At 42.6% G+C, this 17,651-nt stretch overlaps 1 protein-coding gene across 10 annotated transcripts in view; it reads left to right on the plus strand.

Moving 5' to 3' along the window:
* The window catches only part of TOM1L1 (target of myb1 like 1 membrane trafficking protein), a 323,891-nt gene that overhangs the window by 201,597 nt on the left and 104,643 nt on the right, over positions 1–17,651 (plus strand). The window contains exon 1 of one of the 10 annotated variants that reach the window (XM_080394536.1): positions 7,075–7,781. The exons of the other annotated variants lie outside the window; for them this stretch is intronic. The gene's annotated coding sequence lies outside the window, so the exon portion shown is untranslated. Of the gene's footprint in view, positions 1–7,074; positions 7,782–17,651 lie in introns of those variants that run through there. 10 annotated transcript variants of the gene reach the window in all.

A 17,651-nucleotide genomic window follows, 5' to 3' on the forward strand; every position in this document is an offset into this window, starting at 1 on the left:
CCAAGTCTGAGACTAGGAATAGGTCCATCCGCACCTAAGCTCTCTGAGAGTTTAGAAAGCCAGGGGGTCTACTCCAAACTTTGTGACTTCAGTGCAAGGGTCTTCGTTACCCTTTTATACCTTTGATCTTTATAAACTGTTTCCAACTCTATTCTGACTTGATTTCAGCTCAATTTATCTCTGTGCATTTACTCCATGTGGTAAGTAACAGAGTGAACCTTGCCATTGAATCTTGTACAGTCGCACTTCCACAAATTCATGTTAAACCTATTTCACTGAAACTCTTTGGTGGCAATTCATTAAGCAACCTGATCCAACCACACCTGTTGTGACATATTCACTTTGGGTCTCCAGCAGAAGCACCGTGTTTGGAAAGATGAGGCTGTATCTGGAAAGCCCACATGCGTGCAGTGGCCTTCGCATTAAAAGGATGGCATTCTTCGGGTTTGTGTGTGCGTGTGCCTGGTATTTGGATGAGTGATGGACCAGAAAGAGCACAGCAATACCCCCTGACTCTATGTACCTCTGTCTCAATATGTCCTTTCCTTTCTCTGATTTTCTGAAGTTTGCCTAACTGCGTATTTGAGCTCTGTGGAACTAAACTACTGCAATTATCTTCAGTTCTGGCTTGAGGGAATGAAGCTCTGAAGAAATAGCTCTGTATCATAAAAAGATGATCATCTTAAACTGTAGTACATGGCATAATTCCTGCAGCAATTTCAAAATTATGTACCATCAAATGCCATGTCACATTCCTCATAATGGTCATTAGCAATTATGTCACATTGAATCACAGAAAACATAGTGAATTTGGTACTAATAGAGCAGAGAAAAGTCTTTTCTGTCTTAGAAGCCTTGTACTTTAATCTCTACAACTGGACGTTGCAGTTTAGCACAGGCAGGGAGCCTTCTTTCTCTGTAGCTGTGTGCTTGCTTTTAGTTTTAAGACAAAATTCTGCCACTATTAGGCATGCAAATTTGGTAAGTTATGCAGGACAGGCATGTTATCTGTCAAGACCAGCTCTCCTCTGCCTTGTGTTCACAGTGCTTGTAAAACCCAGACAGCAAAATCCCTGGTGTGTGGCCACATGTAACTGTTGACCAGTTTAGCATGGCTTTGCTGCTGCAGGAAAAACTGCTATACTGTGAAGCAGAGGAAGAAGTGCCAAATCTCATGGGCTTGAGATTTTTCTAGAGCAATGTTTATGTACTTGCATTGGCAAGAACTAGCCTGGTGAACAGATGTGTTCGTTGTATCAGTACTCCTTTATTGCCAGCTCGTGGAATACTTTTGCAGATGCCAAGAAAATAAATATGAACTGTCTGTTGGGGTATTCAGGTAAGAGCTAGCAGGTTGTCTCTTCTGCGCTATGGGGCCATTGTTACATTGTTAGGGAGGGAAGAATTGTGTTTAATGGGAATTCCTGAGAATGGCTCAGGAATGGGAATAGGAAGGAGAAGGTGAAGCATCAGCACAGTGGCTGTTTCTTAGGAAAAGCGTTACATGAGAGAAAGGACAGTGAGAGGAATGAGCAATAAGAAAGACCAGTTTCCACACGCGTGCTCATCACATCATGGGGGGGGGGGCGGGAATGAAGCTCTTGTTTCTGCTAAAGTCCCACCGGTCATTTGATGAATTAGGACACAAAAGACAAATAGCAACACAATCTAAATACCACCCCAGAGAGTGGGGAACATTTCTTTTTACTTTTAAGTGTCCAGTGGTCTCACCAGATGTTGGCATGAATTCTGCTTGTCTCAGTTTTCAAAGCTAGACTCATAACTGAACCAAATCAAAGTGTTAAGGTTTGTGGCTGTCTTTATGTTTTGTAAACACTGTCTGCCCAACAAGTTGTGTACACACTCTGCCTGCAGGCCAGGGCTCTAATTATGTTTAATTATCATTTATAGGAAAAATAAATGCAAGCTGTTCTAATAACAGTTTGTTACCACCAAACTCTGAACTAGTTGACATTGGTTATCAATCTGGTTGCATGGGAGTTTGTCTGCTCATAAGACAAACCTTGTTTATGTTAAGTGGATGATCCATTATGCAGCAAACGTTGTCCCACGTGTCTGTTAAATCTCACAGAAGAGTGGTGAGCTGAGCTGGTCAGTGATTTCTCTTGAAAATCCTGTAAGGTAAGCCTAGTTGAAATTGGGATGAACCATCTCTCCCTTTAACGTGTTTGGACTTTCTAAGAATTTTCTCTTACCTAGAACTACTGTCAAGTTAGCAGTGCTGTTAAAGTAATGTTATCTCCACTGTTTCAAACAGTAGCGTGTCCAGCTTTTAACCACATTGTTTATTATGAACTTGGCTTCCTATTTGCTGAGATTTAAGAGCACCTTTATATCCCATAGAGCATTCTCTTTGAAAACCCAGCGTGGCAGAAAGGACTTCTAATTTTAGACCTTTCAAATTGGTAACAGGCCCTCAAAACAGAAGTGATTGATTGGCATGTATCTTTAATGTAATATAATACACATTATGTTCTTCAAAGAGCTTCTTAGCCTACTTTCTGGCAATGTTGCTGCTGTGTTTTTCTATAGCTATTTTTCTTCCTTTGTGTTACTTCTAATGATCTCATGTAAAGCTGGCCATTTTTTTTTTTACCTTGAACATAAATTATTTAAAAATGGTGATGATTCTGAATAAGAGTCATACTGAGCTCCATAAAGTATCTTTTTTTTCCATTAAACCCCAGTCTGCATCTATTCTTTGGTATAGGCTATGCTTCATGGAGGTATAAGATAGATGTGAAATTTTGTCAATTGAGTTAAAAAATCCAGTACGTTGTCAGAGTGACTAATATCTTTACAAATTCAAAACACTGTTGTGTTGTGACCTTTCTCATCTTGTTAACTTGTTTCTCCAAAGTGTTCTGACCTTAATATAATGTATTTGCTAAAACGTTTTCTCTAAATTGTCAAACTACTGCTGTACTCAATTCTGTCTTAATGGGTCTCTGAAACATCAGCCAGCATGTTTTTAATACCATCATTACAGTGTGTTAGTACACAAACATCTTCAGGTTTTTTACTAAAACTCTGTCATTTGCTATTTTCTTTCAGAACTATATCATTATTGTATTGTTCCTTGTTAAGATCCTGTGCTACTTCTGAAAGAACTTTTTCTCTTTTCTTTGTTTTTATGAAAGTGGTTCATAAATGTGACATTCGTCTTTCAGCAAACCATATCTGCACTCAGATCTGCCTTTTTCCTTCTTTTCTGAAATGGAAGAAGTTGTGCAATTATTATGTATTTTTCATTTCCAGATTCCTTCTAATTAAAAATTAAATAAGTAAACAAGAATCAGAATCTGCCTTGAGATTAATTCTGGGTTTGCTTGTGTTGGTTTTACTGCAGTGTCATTCACTTGATGTTGTTGGCAGAGCTATTTCTGATTCATAAGAGTGTAAATTTATAATCAGAACCACACTTTGAAGCCTCAATCCAGCCAAGTATTTAATTCCCTTATTCTCTATAACAAGTTTATGCAAATAGTTTCTTGGTTGGCTGATTGTTTTTGTTAATGAATACGATGCAGGCCCTGTGTGTTAGCAGGCAGCTGTTTGTTGTAGGGCAGCTTCAAAACGGATTGTTAGGGGATCTGGGCTGAAACAGTGATCTAGCAAAGCTGCGCTCAGCAGGCATAAACACATTAGCCACAAACCATGGTACCTTGTTAACTGTCACAAAGCTAATGAGGTTTGCCAAAACTCAGAGAGATGGAAAGACACTCACTTATTAAAGCATACGATTGGTGAGTAAAAGGAGGGGACCTTTGTCGGAGGGACAGCATGGGAGAAGCTTCAGAAACGTGGGACGTTCCAGAGATGGAGTTGAGGGAAAATCTTGAAAGATTCTGAAGAAAAAGTGGAGGTAAAAAAAATACTTTCTGTAGTTTATATTTACTATATACAGTCTTTTTTTTAACCTTTGCTCAGCATCATGTTTACCTTTGCACAAAATAATGCAGGATTCTTAGGTCTGCGGAGTATTTTACAGTCATATTAGACAGAATCACCGCAGGCACTAAGCGGGAAGGTCTAGCTACAGGGTTTGGGTGGGACTGCCCAGTCACAGCAGTTGGCAGGACTGCGGGCTGGCACCTTTAGGGTGGCGAGTCTCTTCCCAGGCGATCATACAGAAAGGTAAAGCTCTCGCCATGGCTGTGGACAGGACATATAAGAAAGTCTGAAAGGTTCCAAGGCACAGTTTGATTTGTAGTTTTGATGCATGTGCTTACTTTTCATTAACTAATTATTTTTCTTATCTAATATCTGTTCACGTTAGTGTGAATATTTGCACTTAAATTTGGCACTTGTTGCAGGAGTCTGTGAAGCTGAGGCTTGAGTCTGTCTTTGCTCTTCACCTCCAGGTCAGGGTCACCTCCCATTTCCCCTCTGATAGTTTTTTCTTTTCTTGCATTCTGCCTTCCTTCTTTGATCAAAACATAATAGAAGAGATAGACCACAGATATGATCTCCCAACAACCACTGGTTTCACAGAAAGCCTCACCAAACCCACAAGTAAGCTACCATGCTGTCCCAACAAGGCGGAAATTAGATTGGAGTGCTAAGCCTGAATTTAGCCAATATTGAAAGCTGAGCCCTTGAACAGCACATTCATCACAGAATCATAGAATGGTTGGGGTTGGAAGGGACCCAGTTACCCACCCCCGCCATGGGCAAGGACACCTCCCACCAGCCCAGGGTGCTCCCAGCCCTGTCCAGCCTGGCCTGGGACACAGCCAGGGATGGGGCTCCCACAGCTGCTCCACGGAACCTGTGCCAGTGTCTCACCACTCTCATAGTGAAGAACTTCCTAGTATCTAACCTACATCTCCCCTCTTTCTGTTTAAAGCCATTCCCCCTTGTCCTATCACTAGAAGCCCTTGTAACAAGTCCCCCGCCAGCTTTCTTGTTGGCCCCTTTGGGTACTGGAAGGCTGTCCTAAGGTCTCTATGGATCCTTCTCTTCTCCAGGCTGCACAACCCCAACTCTCTCAGCCTGTCTTCCTAGGAGGGGTGCTCCAGCCCTCTGAGCATCTTTGTGGCCTCCTCTGGATTCACTCCAACAGGTCCATGTCCTCCTTATGTTGGGTGCAGTACTGCAGGGCAGGGGGGGGGTGTGTCTTACCTTCCTTGACTTGCTGGCCACTCTGCGTTTGATGCAGCCCAGGATTTAGTTGGCTTTCTGGGCTGCAAGTGCACATTGCTGGGTCATGTTGAACTTCTCATCCACCAGCACCCCCAAGTTCTTCTCCTCAGGGCTGTTCTCAATCCATTCTCCACCCAGCCTGTAATTGTGCTTGTGATTGCCCTAACCCATGTGCAGGACCTTGCACTTGGCCTTGTTGAACATGAGGTTCGCATGGGCCCACCTCTCCAGCCTGCCAAGGTCCCTCTGGAGGACATCCCTTCCCTCAGCCTGTCGACTGCACCATGCAGCTTCGTGTCATCACAGACTTGCTGCGGGTACCCTCAACCCCATCGTCGTGTCGCTGACAAAGATGTTAAACAGTGCCCGTCCACTGGCTGATGTGGTTACTGGTATAATTTTATTCCTCAGCCAGGGCTTGCTTCTGTTATTTGCCGACTTGATTCAGTGTTCTTTTAAATCCACTGTGTGATGAGCTAAAAGAATGTTATAAACATACACCTTAAACTGATGCTGTAATTAAGTTCTAGAACAACAGCCGGATAAACCATTCATGCAAAGCTCAGATGTTCTAGTTTCAAAGTAATTTTTTGAGGATAATTATTTCCTTCCCTGCATCCTGAATCAATGGATAAAGAAAGGATTACAGCCGCGAACAGCGCACAGTTCTCTTTTAAAATCCTTTAGACACGGATTGCACTACGTGGTTGATTTTTGTAGAGAAGTTGCTTACATGTTTAGAAATTGCTTTTGAACTCATAATAAGCTGCCCTAGGTGACCATGAACTAAATTATTCAGTGCAAAAATTAACAAATAAGGCAGGTCTTTGATGGCACTGTCAGATGATCAGTGTTTGTTACCAGCGAGCCCTCCCAAGCCCTGCATGCTTCACAGAAAAGCACAGGAATGGCTGCAGCCTTCGGGGAACGAGCAAGGAAGGAGCTGCGTTGCCACCATCAAAATGCCTCTGTGGTTGACAGGTTCTGGAATCGAAAGAGAATGTTCTGTTTGGGGGGAGTCTGTGGTATCTAGTTATTATTTAAATATTTGGATGTGAAACTAAAGCCTGACAGTGAGCCACAAATTAGCAATTCTGGTCATGGTTATATCATCCTTTTCTTTTCTGTATTGATTTATTGTATAAATTAGAAGAGAATTTGATCCAAGCTACACTTATTATTCGTCTGCTTCTCACAGGCTTCTCTTTTTAGTGTCGTACTCTTGGGCTTCAAGTTAAATATGTAAAATAACAGGGACCTGCTGCCAGGGTGTTTCATTTGAAAGTCGAAGACTTTTGAAATTCATTCCCAAATTAGTAGAATCTACTGAAATGCTACAAAGATGTAGGGTATAGAGGTGCGTTTCCCCTCTTGAATTCATGTTGCATTTCTTCTTGATTATTGAGTGCTGCAAAGATGCTGTGAAGCCTTGGAGGAGTAGGTTCTTTGGGGGCCAGCTTCCAAATCTGGCCAGGGACTGGGTCATCTAGCACAAGTACTACTCCCTGCGGAAGACTTCCAGGATGGCATAACCTGGACAAGCAGCTTCTGAGAAATAAAGATTTCCAAGGGATCTCTGGGGAGTCAAGGAATTTTAGAGTAGGGTTTGAAGATCCTTTAAAATTTTTTCGCTTTTCTCCATGATCTATCGGAAGGCAAACTTAAGCTTGCCAGAAAAGTGAAGGTCAAATCAGATTGGAGCTCAGGCACTGCCTGAGGTGGGAACTGAAGGCAGGAGCTGACTGCCATGGTCCTTTACAGCTACGGTACCGAATTCCGCCGGGGGTTTTGTGTGTAGGGCGTTCTGTTGTATGGCCAGCTTCCCTCAGTCAGCCTTTCTGTTGCTGCCACTGTGGGAGGCGTGCAAAGCAGGGATGAGGTAGAATGACCCATAACCAGCACAGTGGTAGGTGCGCTGGGCAACGTCATTACTAACAGTAACAAGGTATATCTCATGCCAGAACTAAGAAAAGATTTTCGCACTCTGTTTACATTTAAATACATGGAAATACATATTTACCATAGAACTATGCTACTTGGACCGAAGCCAAACATTGTATTCATTTCCTTGGTTCTTCAAATCCTCTGATCTGTTTTTTGTCAAAACGTGTAATTAAATGATGTACGTATTCACGCGTTATCTGACTTTCTGACTAGCTACAACAGGAGCTTTAACAATGTTGGCAGCATGAAGCTAAGACTAAAGCTAATACCATATGACATGAATATGTATAAAGATATTAAATTCAGTTCTGGTAGCATTTTTGTGTGTGTGCTTTGAAGGCTATGGTGTTGTGGAATAAAGATTTTCTTGCAGAAACTTTTCAATTTATATTTAATTGACTTTCTGTAAAATCATCTGCATTTTCATATGATTTTTTCCTCTAAAAAGCAATATGCACTTTTTCTGCATTTTTCTAATAATACAATAAACAGTGTGTGTAAAATGAACAAATATAAAAATGAGGCAGATAGGAACATCTATTCTTATAAATGAGCTACTTCCAATTTGTTTATTCATTTTGTTTCATTTTAGCAGGTCTGGTTCTTCAAGTCAGTTTGTTTAAAAATTGGCAGAAGGTGACAGTATGAGAATCATTGTTTCCTGTTACCTGGTAAGTAACAGGCTAATTAAATATAATATGAAAAGTTAAATAATAAGGAATTTATTCCTGCTTTAGCCAAATGACTGCAACTAAATTTCTGCTTAAAAGGGATAAAACTGAAGTAATTTCAGTACCAAAGATGAATGAATGAATTACTGTGCTATCAGGGCAAAAAAAAAAATCCCCAGTGGGATTGCCCACGTGTGCACACATGTGGTTACATGCCAGGGTCACCCAACTGCATGCACTTACCAGCACATCTACACGTGTGCTTAGGCAGCCTGGCTGGACGGGTGCAACTTCCCCACCCAATACATTAATCACCTTTGCAGTAATTTAATCCTAAAAGATCCTTTTGTCTCTTGAAGTCCTGTAAATGAACAGAAGTCTCTTTGGCGTCTTTATTCAGGAAAGTTTTGGGTTGAGCTCAGTGGAGAAAATTTGGCTGGAATAATAGATATTTCGAGTTTCTGAAACCTTCCCTTATTTAAATTTGTTCTAACTTTCTGAAACTCACAGACTGTAGTTTTTTCCCGGTACAAAAGGCTGCTGCCTTTAGGAAGTTTTTATTTTCATGATCTGTTGCAGTGAGCTTTCAGATTTCAGGTTTTGCACTTTTGCTGGAAGCAGGATGGTTAGAAAGTTTGCTGGTGAGATCCTTCAAGCATTCCTGCTCCTGGCCAGCCCTGCAGAGCTTCACCTTCCTGAGCAGCACCTGAGCAAGGCAAAAATTAGGACAGGATTTTGAAGGAAAGCAATAGGTCATTCCTGTTGAGAAAAGAGTTCCTTTGTGTAGTCCTGTGCTGTAGAGGTACTACTGCAGGAGGGCACAAGTCACCCTCAGCAACTTTTTTTACTTATTTGTTGGTTTTTTTTAATGACATGCCTACAACAAAGCATCATCTTCACCTCCAGTGAAGCCCAAACTACTTTTCTATTGGGAACTTCCCTGTCCTTTGTAACCGCTTTCTCTGCCATAAGGCCCATGCATGTTCCCTCTCCCGCTGCCCTCCTTTGACTTTCTTCCAGCACAAACACAGAGCATCTAGTATCTTATTCAGACCGTGAGTAAAAATATGAATATTGCATTGGATGCCTATAAAATGAGAAAGTAATAAAAGAATCTGTGTATGCACGCAAAGAGCTCATTTGCTGTTTACTGGAGACTGTTTCAGGGACGCTGCAGTTGCTTCATAAGCATCTGTAATAGCAAAAGGGGAGGAGAGGAGCAGGAAGAGACGGGGTGAGGACTCAAAACAGGCTTCGGTTGGGATCAGCAGTACAGGGAAGCAATTCAGTGAGATGGTACTCCATCCTGAAGTAAAAACCTTAGTGATATCAAAAAAAAGCAGTTTCCCTACTGTGAAAGGATTTTTTTCAATATAATCTGTGAAGGTCTTCCTGTTTGCTGGATAACGTAACTTACGGAGATGTTTATCAAAAGAGATTATACTAAGACTGAGCTCTCTGAAGTGTTTACTTTTGTTGTGTATTCTGCTTTATTAATTAACCAAAGAGAAACAGAGGAAGCTTGTCACCCTGCAGGGTCATATATATATATTATGTTATAAAAAGGTTTATTATAAAGAGGTTAAAAACCTTTTGTTACTGATTGTCGGTTATTTGGAAACTGTATGTAGTACCTCTAGAAATAAAGGGGATGATTACGTTTTATAGGCAAGAAGGGATTAATAAAACTCATAATGCTCAAAGAAACAGCTGTTTCTCTATTCTATAGCGCTTCTAAACCCTCATCTAATGCTGAGTGAGTCAGCTGGGAGACGCCACTAGTGTTAAAAAAGAATTAGATGGAAAAGTAGTGGTTATTATTTGAAAACAATTATTCTCTAATTGTGCTTTGAGGGGGGGGAAAGAAGAAAGAAAACTGCTGTTAAAATAATTTATAATTGAAACAAAGTATAGAGTAGGAAGAAAAGGTCTTTTAAAATAAAGACTTCCTAATCCATAAGTGGAGATGAAGTGACAGCAATAACAGTTTTATTAGTCTGTTTTGAAAAGGCTGCATTATTCACAAGTGGCGCTGATGCAAGGGAGCGGAGCTGGGTTTCCTCCTGCAGCCGCTTGCCCAGCGCGTTGCGGTGTGGCAGGGGGCCGGGAGGGCAGGAACCTCCAGCTGCGTTCCCAGCTCTGCTGTTCCTCTGCTCCCTAAACTTGGAGCGAGGCACTGCATCTCCTCAAGCCTTCTCCTCACTCATTTATCCTTCATGCTTTTGTTTCTTTTGTTTGAGTAGGGTGCGTGGAACTGTTGAGGATTCAAAGACTCTTTTGATACATACGTACATATATTTTATATATATATATATAATGTGGTTTCAACTTCAGTTGTGTTGGCTATGGAGAAAACAGTTACCAGTATTTCTATGCCTTTTTCTTTCTTTCTTTCTTTTTGTTTGTTTGGGGTTCCCGCCCCCCCCCCCCCCCCCCCCCCCCCCCCCATTGCCTTGAACATTCATATGATTTTGCTGGCTGACTGGCAGAAGGAGAAAAAAGAGTTTGTGTCTCCACTATGCACCTTCCATTAGAAGTGCATATACTTAATAGTTATGACTTGCACTGACCTTAAACCACATGATGTAATCCTTATTCAATTTTTAATAAAGGCAGAATTTCCATCAAGTTTGAGAGTTGTCAATGTGAAAGAGATGTCAAGATTTACCCCATTAGATTATAAAATATTCTGCCCTGATGCCTTATGTTCTTTCAACAATGTATTTTAATGGCATCTCTAGAAATGCAGGAATACTCTTTGATGATGTGTTAAATTAATGGACTTTTCTATTAGTCTTCAAAAAGAGCTGTGATCCCATAAATACTTCTAGATTTTCAAATGGTATCTTCATAATGGGTATGCACCCTTCAAACTTGTGTGCAGCATGACTGTTTTTACTCCTTGTCCTTTTGTTTAGGTTTTGTTTCGTTTCGTAAAACTTTTCAACATACCACTCTGGTTTTTGTTCAGACTAGACAGCCAAATTTAAAGCATGGCAGTGAAGGCAGATAAATCTCTATTCATATGTTTTCTAGGGATTTGGCATTCAGAAACTCACAGGTTACTCTTATAAGAAACAGAAGGGAGAAAGAAACCTTTGAAAGACACAAACAGCAATTTCATCAATAGTCTGACAACCAGAGGAAGCGCTGCTAAAGAAATGACTGCTTCGTTCTTTCCGTTTTCCAGATTCTTCCCCTTTCAGTTCCCTGTAAAAGCTTGCCAGAACTAAATTCCCTTTGTGGATTAAGAACCTGACATGTTTTGTGTGATTGCAGATTGTGTTAAATGTGTGGTAAGGTTACAGGACAGTATATTCAGAAAGATGCTGGCTTTCCCTCTTTCCCCTGGTCATCACTGTATCCATCTATTTATCCCTGTCTTCTAGACAGTGCTGCAGCATGCTACACTTCTTAAAGTTCACTCTTAGGGAGTCTGAAAATAAATGAAGAAGACCTTCTTGAGGCCGAAGGAAATAATTTATTAGTCCTTAAGGGCTGAAGTGCATAAATTTGGAAGGCCTTCATGGAGCTAAAGAAAATAAATTAAACCTTAAAAGATGCTATTTCAGGGACAAAGATTTATCATTTGGAGGTGCGTGAGCGGTATACTCATATTCCAAAGTTTCATAGAGGAGACTCTGTTTCTCCTGTGTAAAATCTTTAGATTCAAAAATACTGAACCCACTCTGAATTTCAAAGTACCTGCTGTTTCTTCAATCCCTCTTGCTCCTGGAATAAATTACTGTCCCCTCTTTCTGTGAAATTAGGCTGCTATGCCGTTTCCTTTGCAGGGTATTTTGCATAGAAAAAGTAAATTGTGCTATTCCAGCTCTGAGGCCATGTGGCAGGCAGATGTTCTGATTTGTCATTCACTTTCTCTAGCACGCTATAGGAACGTTCTGGTGCATACAATTCAGATTTTCCTGTGTCACCAGAAAAACAGAGAGTTTATTTAATTTTGTAGCAGTCAGATGGCTCCTTGTCAGTCCAATGCACATGATTTGTCTTGGAGCAGAATATGCTGGTGTGGTGGTTTGACCCCGGCTGGATGCCAGGTGCCCACCAAAGCTGCTCTGTCACTCCCCTCCTCAACCGGACAGGGGAGAGAAAATGTCACAAAAGGCTCGTGGGTGGAGATAAGGATGGGGAGATCACTCTGCAGTTACCATCATGGGCAAAACAGATTCGATTTAGGGAAATTAATTTAACCTATTAACATTCAAATTAGAGTAGGATAATAAGAACTAAAATCCAAAATTAAAAACACCTTCCCCCCCACCACTCCTCCTTTTTCTCAGGCCCAACTTCACTCCCAATTTCTCTATCTCCTCCCCCCGAGTGGCGCAGGGGAATGGGGGTACGGTCAGTTTCTCACATTTTCTCTGCCGCTCCTTCCTCCTCACAGTCATCCCCTGCTCCAACGCGGGGCCCCTCCCACGGGAGACAGTTCTCCATGAACTTCTCCAACATTTTTCCTTCCCATGGGCTGCAGGTCTTCACACACTGCTCCAGCGTGGGTCCCTCCCATGGGGTGCTGTTCTTCAGGAACAGAGTGCCCCACTGTGGGTCCCCCCATGGGTCTGCAAGTCCTGCCAGCAAAGCTGCTCCAGCACAGGCTGCCCACGGGGTCACCACCTCCTTCGGGCACCCCCTCCCCCGGCGTGGGGCCCTCCCCAGGCTGTGGGTGGGGATCTGCTCCCCCGTGGCTCATGGGCTGAGGGGGACAGCCTCCCTCGCCGTGGGCTTCACCACGGGCTGGGGGGGACTCTCTGCCCTGGTGCCTGGAGCCCCCCCGGCCCCTCCGGCACTGACCCGGGTGTCTGCGGAGCTGCTGCTCTCACAGTCTCACTCCTCCCGTCTGGCGGCTGTTCCGCAGCAGGCTTTCCGCCCTTCTTAAATGCATTACCCCAGAGGCGCTACCACCGTCACTGATGGGCTCAGCCTGGCCAGTGGTGGGTCCACCTTGGAGCCGGGTGGCGTTGGCTCTGCCAGACACGGGGGAAGCTTCTGGCATCTTCTCACAGCAGCCACCCCTGTAACCCGCCTGCTACCAAAACCTTGCCACGCAAACCCACTAGAGCTGGAAACCTGTCCTTGCAGCGGAGTGCTTGCACTCCTGAGCTGGGCAGGCTGGCAGAAGAGAAAGTAGAGATCTGGTGGGGTGCAGAGGACTTCATGTCTAACTTCTCCTGTTATACTTATTTCAAAAACAGTATGGGGTCAGGGGGCTGGAGGGATTATGCAGACCACAGAGGTTTTTGTGTTATATCTGTCCCATAACTTTTACATTTCCAGATACTGCTTGTGCAGTGGCAACAGATGTGCAGCTTCTAGCAGAGAGCTTTATTGGCTGACTTGGGATATTTAATCACTGATATCCTTCCCGTGGTTTGATAGGAGAGAATGTTCTCCAGAATTTTCTGTTTTCCTAAAGGAAATTTAATTTCTACAGTATTTAGTTTGTTGATGGATGCATTTCAGCATTGCTGATATTTTCCTCTTTTTTAACATAATTTCTGGCCAAAAAAAGAAATCAGCCCCCCACCCACCTGCCAAATTCTAGAAAATCCTGTAATCCACAGGATGTTTCATCTAGTGTAAACAAGAGAGAAGGTCACCAGGCTCAGGCTGGATTTGGAGTGTCCCCAGTTCCTTCCTGCTCACCCTGGGAAGCTGCGTTCCCTGTTTGATGTGCAGAGGAGCTCCGGCTCTAACGGGTTGGCCTAACTGCACTAGTATTTCTAACCGTTATTCCAAAGGAGAGGCAAAAGCGAGTTATAGCGTACAACCCCTGGATCAAACAGTTCAGTTTTTACTTTATTTGACCTTCCAGAGTTGTGAGTTGTGTTAAATCAGCTCTACGAGACAGGGCAGCCCCAAGAACATGCCTGGAGGGAAGTCAGAACTCCGTCTTGCAATTTTGCCTCTGGCTGACAGCTGTAAAAAGTGTTAACTAATGAAGTATTCTAAATGGGTAAATAAGAAAGAGAAAAACTGGAAAGCTATAGAAAGCTGCCTATAAAGCACAGACTGAATTAAAGCTTTCTACCTACAAAACTCAGTTTCTTTTCATATTTCAGCATTGATTATCTGGTCAGCAAATAAACCAGCCTGTGAGACCAGAGCAGCAGGCAGCAATATCCTCATTCTAAGTCACTCATGCTCGTGTTGTTTTTCCTCTGATCTTGAGTTTTTCCTCTCCCACATCAACACGTGCTGTCAGCACCTGGAGGGTACTGAATCTAAGATGCTAATATTCAAAGTTTTACCTTTGCTACTGTACAGATCATGGCTTCTAAAACCACTAAAATTGGAGAGGGAAGCTCATTCATGGGTCTAGCCCTGGCTGGTTTCTTCATAACTTGTAATCTGTAATTCAGTGACCAAAGCCAAAGCTCCAGCTGCATTTGTGTCCAGTTATTGGGTGACTCCACCTGTCTGCTCCTATTTGAGCGACCTGCAGAGGCTCAGCGAGCCTCATGCCTCCAGGGCTGAGTACTTTGGCTACTGCCTCACTGAGGGCTGGCCCCCTGTCCCTTTCCAGGTGAGAAGGTTATCACTCCAGCTGCCCATCACCACCCCACTGCAGGAGGTGACCACCTTTCTCCATCCTCTTCCCAGCTTCTGATATTAAGAGCCAGAAATATTTTAGGTAACTGAAACAACTGCAGGAAGTTATGTTGCAGTTCTGGGGGTTGTGGACCTTTTTGTTTGCTAAGCTCTGGCATTGTGTTTGGTGCGGTGTGAAAAAGAAGAAATATCCCTGTGACCAGAGAACGTATAGCTCATGAAGGCGACCGAGGCCTGGGAGGACTTGGGGAGGTTCTGCCTTGGTGCTGAAAGGATCAGAGGCACTAGAAAAAGCCAGAAAAGTGCCATTTTTCCCATCAATAGCATCCAGAAAAATTGTGTTGCCGTAGTGATGAATAATTAAGCAAAGCTGTCTCCCCTCAAATATGTCACTTTCTTCCCTGAAAGAATTTTGTATTATTTTTCAGGTGATATCAGTTAGATTCAGCTTGAGTTATGAAATGTTATGTAATGGAGACATCTCCATTTCCTACTCAAATGATACAGCAGAATGTGGTTTCTTCAAACATTTCACATGAATTAACCTTTGGGGCAATTCAGGAATACTGCAGGCCGGATGATGATTCGGTTTTGTTAGTTATCAGCAAAAGCAAACATGTTCATGTCAGAGAAATCTTGTAGCCTAACAGTGGAATTTTACTCTGCTTCACATACATGCAGAAATGCAACGGGCGAAGTATTCCAACAGTGTTTCACATGTAGGCACAAAAAGGGAAGTCTCCACACAGCCGTTCCTCTTCTCATTTGTGGATAATGGAGGGTACAGCTGGAGTTTTAGCTGCGTATGTGATTGAAAAGTTAGCATGGCATAACCCACGCAGAGGGGAAGCACAGCTGGCTCCAAGCAGCCCTTTCACCAGCCTGAGCCACTGCCGGCACCTCATTTTGCTCCCGGGGAACTCGGAGTTGCTGACAAAGGTTTTGTGCTCATCAAGAACCATGACGTGTTGCTTGAAACAGCTGCCATATCCATTTCTGCCATTGGCTGAAATAAGAAAATAAGTTTCCAGTTTCTTATTTTCCTGACTCTACATTCATCCTGGGATGTGAAAGTCAAGCTGAAGTTTTCCTGGTTTGCATACTGTTGCTGCTAGTAATAATGAATTATTCAGTGGGAGCTAAATGGATGAGCCTATTGATGAGTGCAGATCAGAAAAGGCTTTAGTTAACTTTCCAGGAGCTTTACTGCCCTGAGGAATTCTTTGATATGGAACAGAACTGGCCAAAAACTGTTGTGTTGAGGGAACTTCTTATTTCTGAAATCCAGCTTTGAGCAAAATTTTCTAGTGGGTGAGACGTTTTTGCTTGGTTCTGTTTCTGAAAACATTTACAGCATATGATAGATATCTCTTGCTATAAAAATCAGAATTCCTCATTCAGCTTGTGGAACAGAGTTGTACTGAAGAGAAGTAATTCAGTAACAGCATTTGACTCATTAAAAAGTGATGACCACTGCAGCCAGCTGAAGTTTCAGTCCTATGATTTGTTTTGGGTATGCAGAGTCCCACTGGATTCAGTGTCTGTGCACGTTGGTACAATCCACTGCAATGACACAAGGGTCTGGGTTTCCAGAAAGAGCAAGAAATGTTGCGGCGATAGAATTAATAATAGTCCAAATGAAATTTGGCTAGAACAGCAGGCTGTTCCTGTTGCAAAGAGTGCCCAGAGCTTTCCACTGCATCTCCTTACAGTGACAACAGCTATTAAACATTCAGTGCCACATTTCAAAATCCAGCAATAACACTTCCATCTAAAATTCCACAAATACTGACTAGATGATTTAAAACCTAATGCTTTTCTTTGTCTTGCAAGCTCTTGCTAACGCTGGTCTTCTCCTGCACGCACAGTTGATTTATATGCATTGGCACAAACAGATAGGTAGAAAGAGAACTCTTTTCGGATGGAAAACAAAAGACATTCTTTCTGGTTTTCTAACATGACCATTAGCAGAAGTTACTAGTTGGAAGAAGGCTTTCCTAGGTTTTCTCCTATGGATCTTGCCATCCCATTTGTCAGATCTGCATGCAGATTTAAGAATTAGGACACCTGTAGTCAGACCCCATTTTTTTACTATTCTAAGACATTAAGTGGTTTTTTGCTGTATTTCTCTGCCTGAAAAAAATAGTGTAAATATCTTCATCTGCTGCTATTTGTGCATTGAACATGAATAGTTTGGCTTTCTCCTGGCCTTGTTTTTATTACAAAAAGCATTTAGACGGTTATCACAAAAAATTCATTTAAAATTTATTTGCTCTCCAAAAAAGCAGATGTACAGTTATGAACTAGTAACCTATATGGCAAAATGAACTTTTGCCTTGTAAGGTAAGATTCCTGCTGTCATTCCTCCCTCTTTCCCTTTATGTGTTCAATACTTTCTGGGGATGCACATCGTAAAACCTACAAAGGATCAAATCTCTCCCGGATTTGGTTTTGTTATATAAAGGCAGTGCATTCAAATAATTTGTGTCATGCTGCTATCCTGCACTGGCTTGGCATAATCTGCTCCAGAAGACATTAACAAAAGCACAAGTGTGACATCTATTGACAGCACAGCACAAGACTCAAACCCGACTGGCAGAAGGAGCAGTAGAGCCTGTGTGCCTGCAGCTCGCTGCAGCAGGAGTGGTGGAAGGTCTGTAAGATCGCGTTGTGCTGCGGGGCTAATCTCAGAGTGACATTACAGCAGAGGTTTACAGCAAAAGGCTAACGCCGAGTTTGAGTTGCATGTGTTTTTTGTGTTCGATTTAACCCAGGTCTTGCACAAATTTCTAGAAGAATAATCCAGCTGGGACTATGAGACACAAAAGGTACCAGCTCTGTCTCAGCGAAGCCTTGAGCTACAGGCTTTGCTGCAGGAGTGCAGCAGGGAGGTAATGCTTTATGCTTCTGGTGTCCATGTGCTGTTTCCTAGGCATTTGCTATTGGCTAATGATTAATGCAGCCATCCCTGGGGAACAGTGCTTATCAGCTCTAGAAACACCACGGCTATCCAAGTTGGAGCAACCTAGGGAACCGTAACTGCCGTAATGAGCCATCTGCAGTTTTTCTGTGTCTTGTCCGCTGGAAGAATGAGGATACTGGGCAAGACAGACCTTTCTTCTAACCTGGTACAGCTGGTCTCACGTTTAAGCTGGGCTGTAGGAATAAGCATTATTTAGTGTTACAGAACTTCTGTGTTACAGACTCTGTATAGCTGTTACTTTGTCTTTTGATGTGGCTAGAGGAGGCTGGTTGGAAGTGTCAAAGTGTCCAACTGCAGGACCTTCATTCCCTGTA

Source organism: Falco punctatus, assembly GCF_963210335.1.
Source record: "Falco punctatus genome assembly, chromosome: 1".
NCBI classification, from domain to species: domain Eukaryota; kingdom Metazoa; phylum Chordata; class Aves; order Falconiformes; family Falconidae; genus Falco; species Falco punctatus.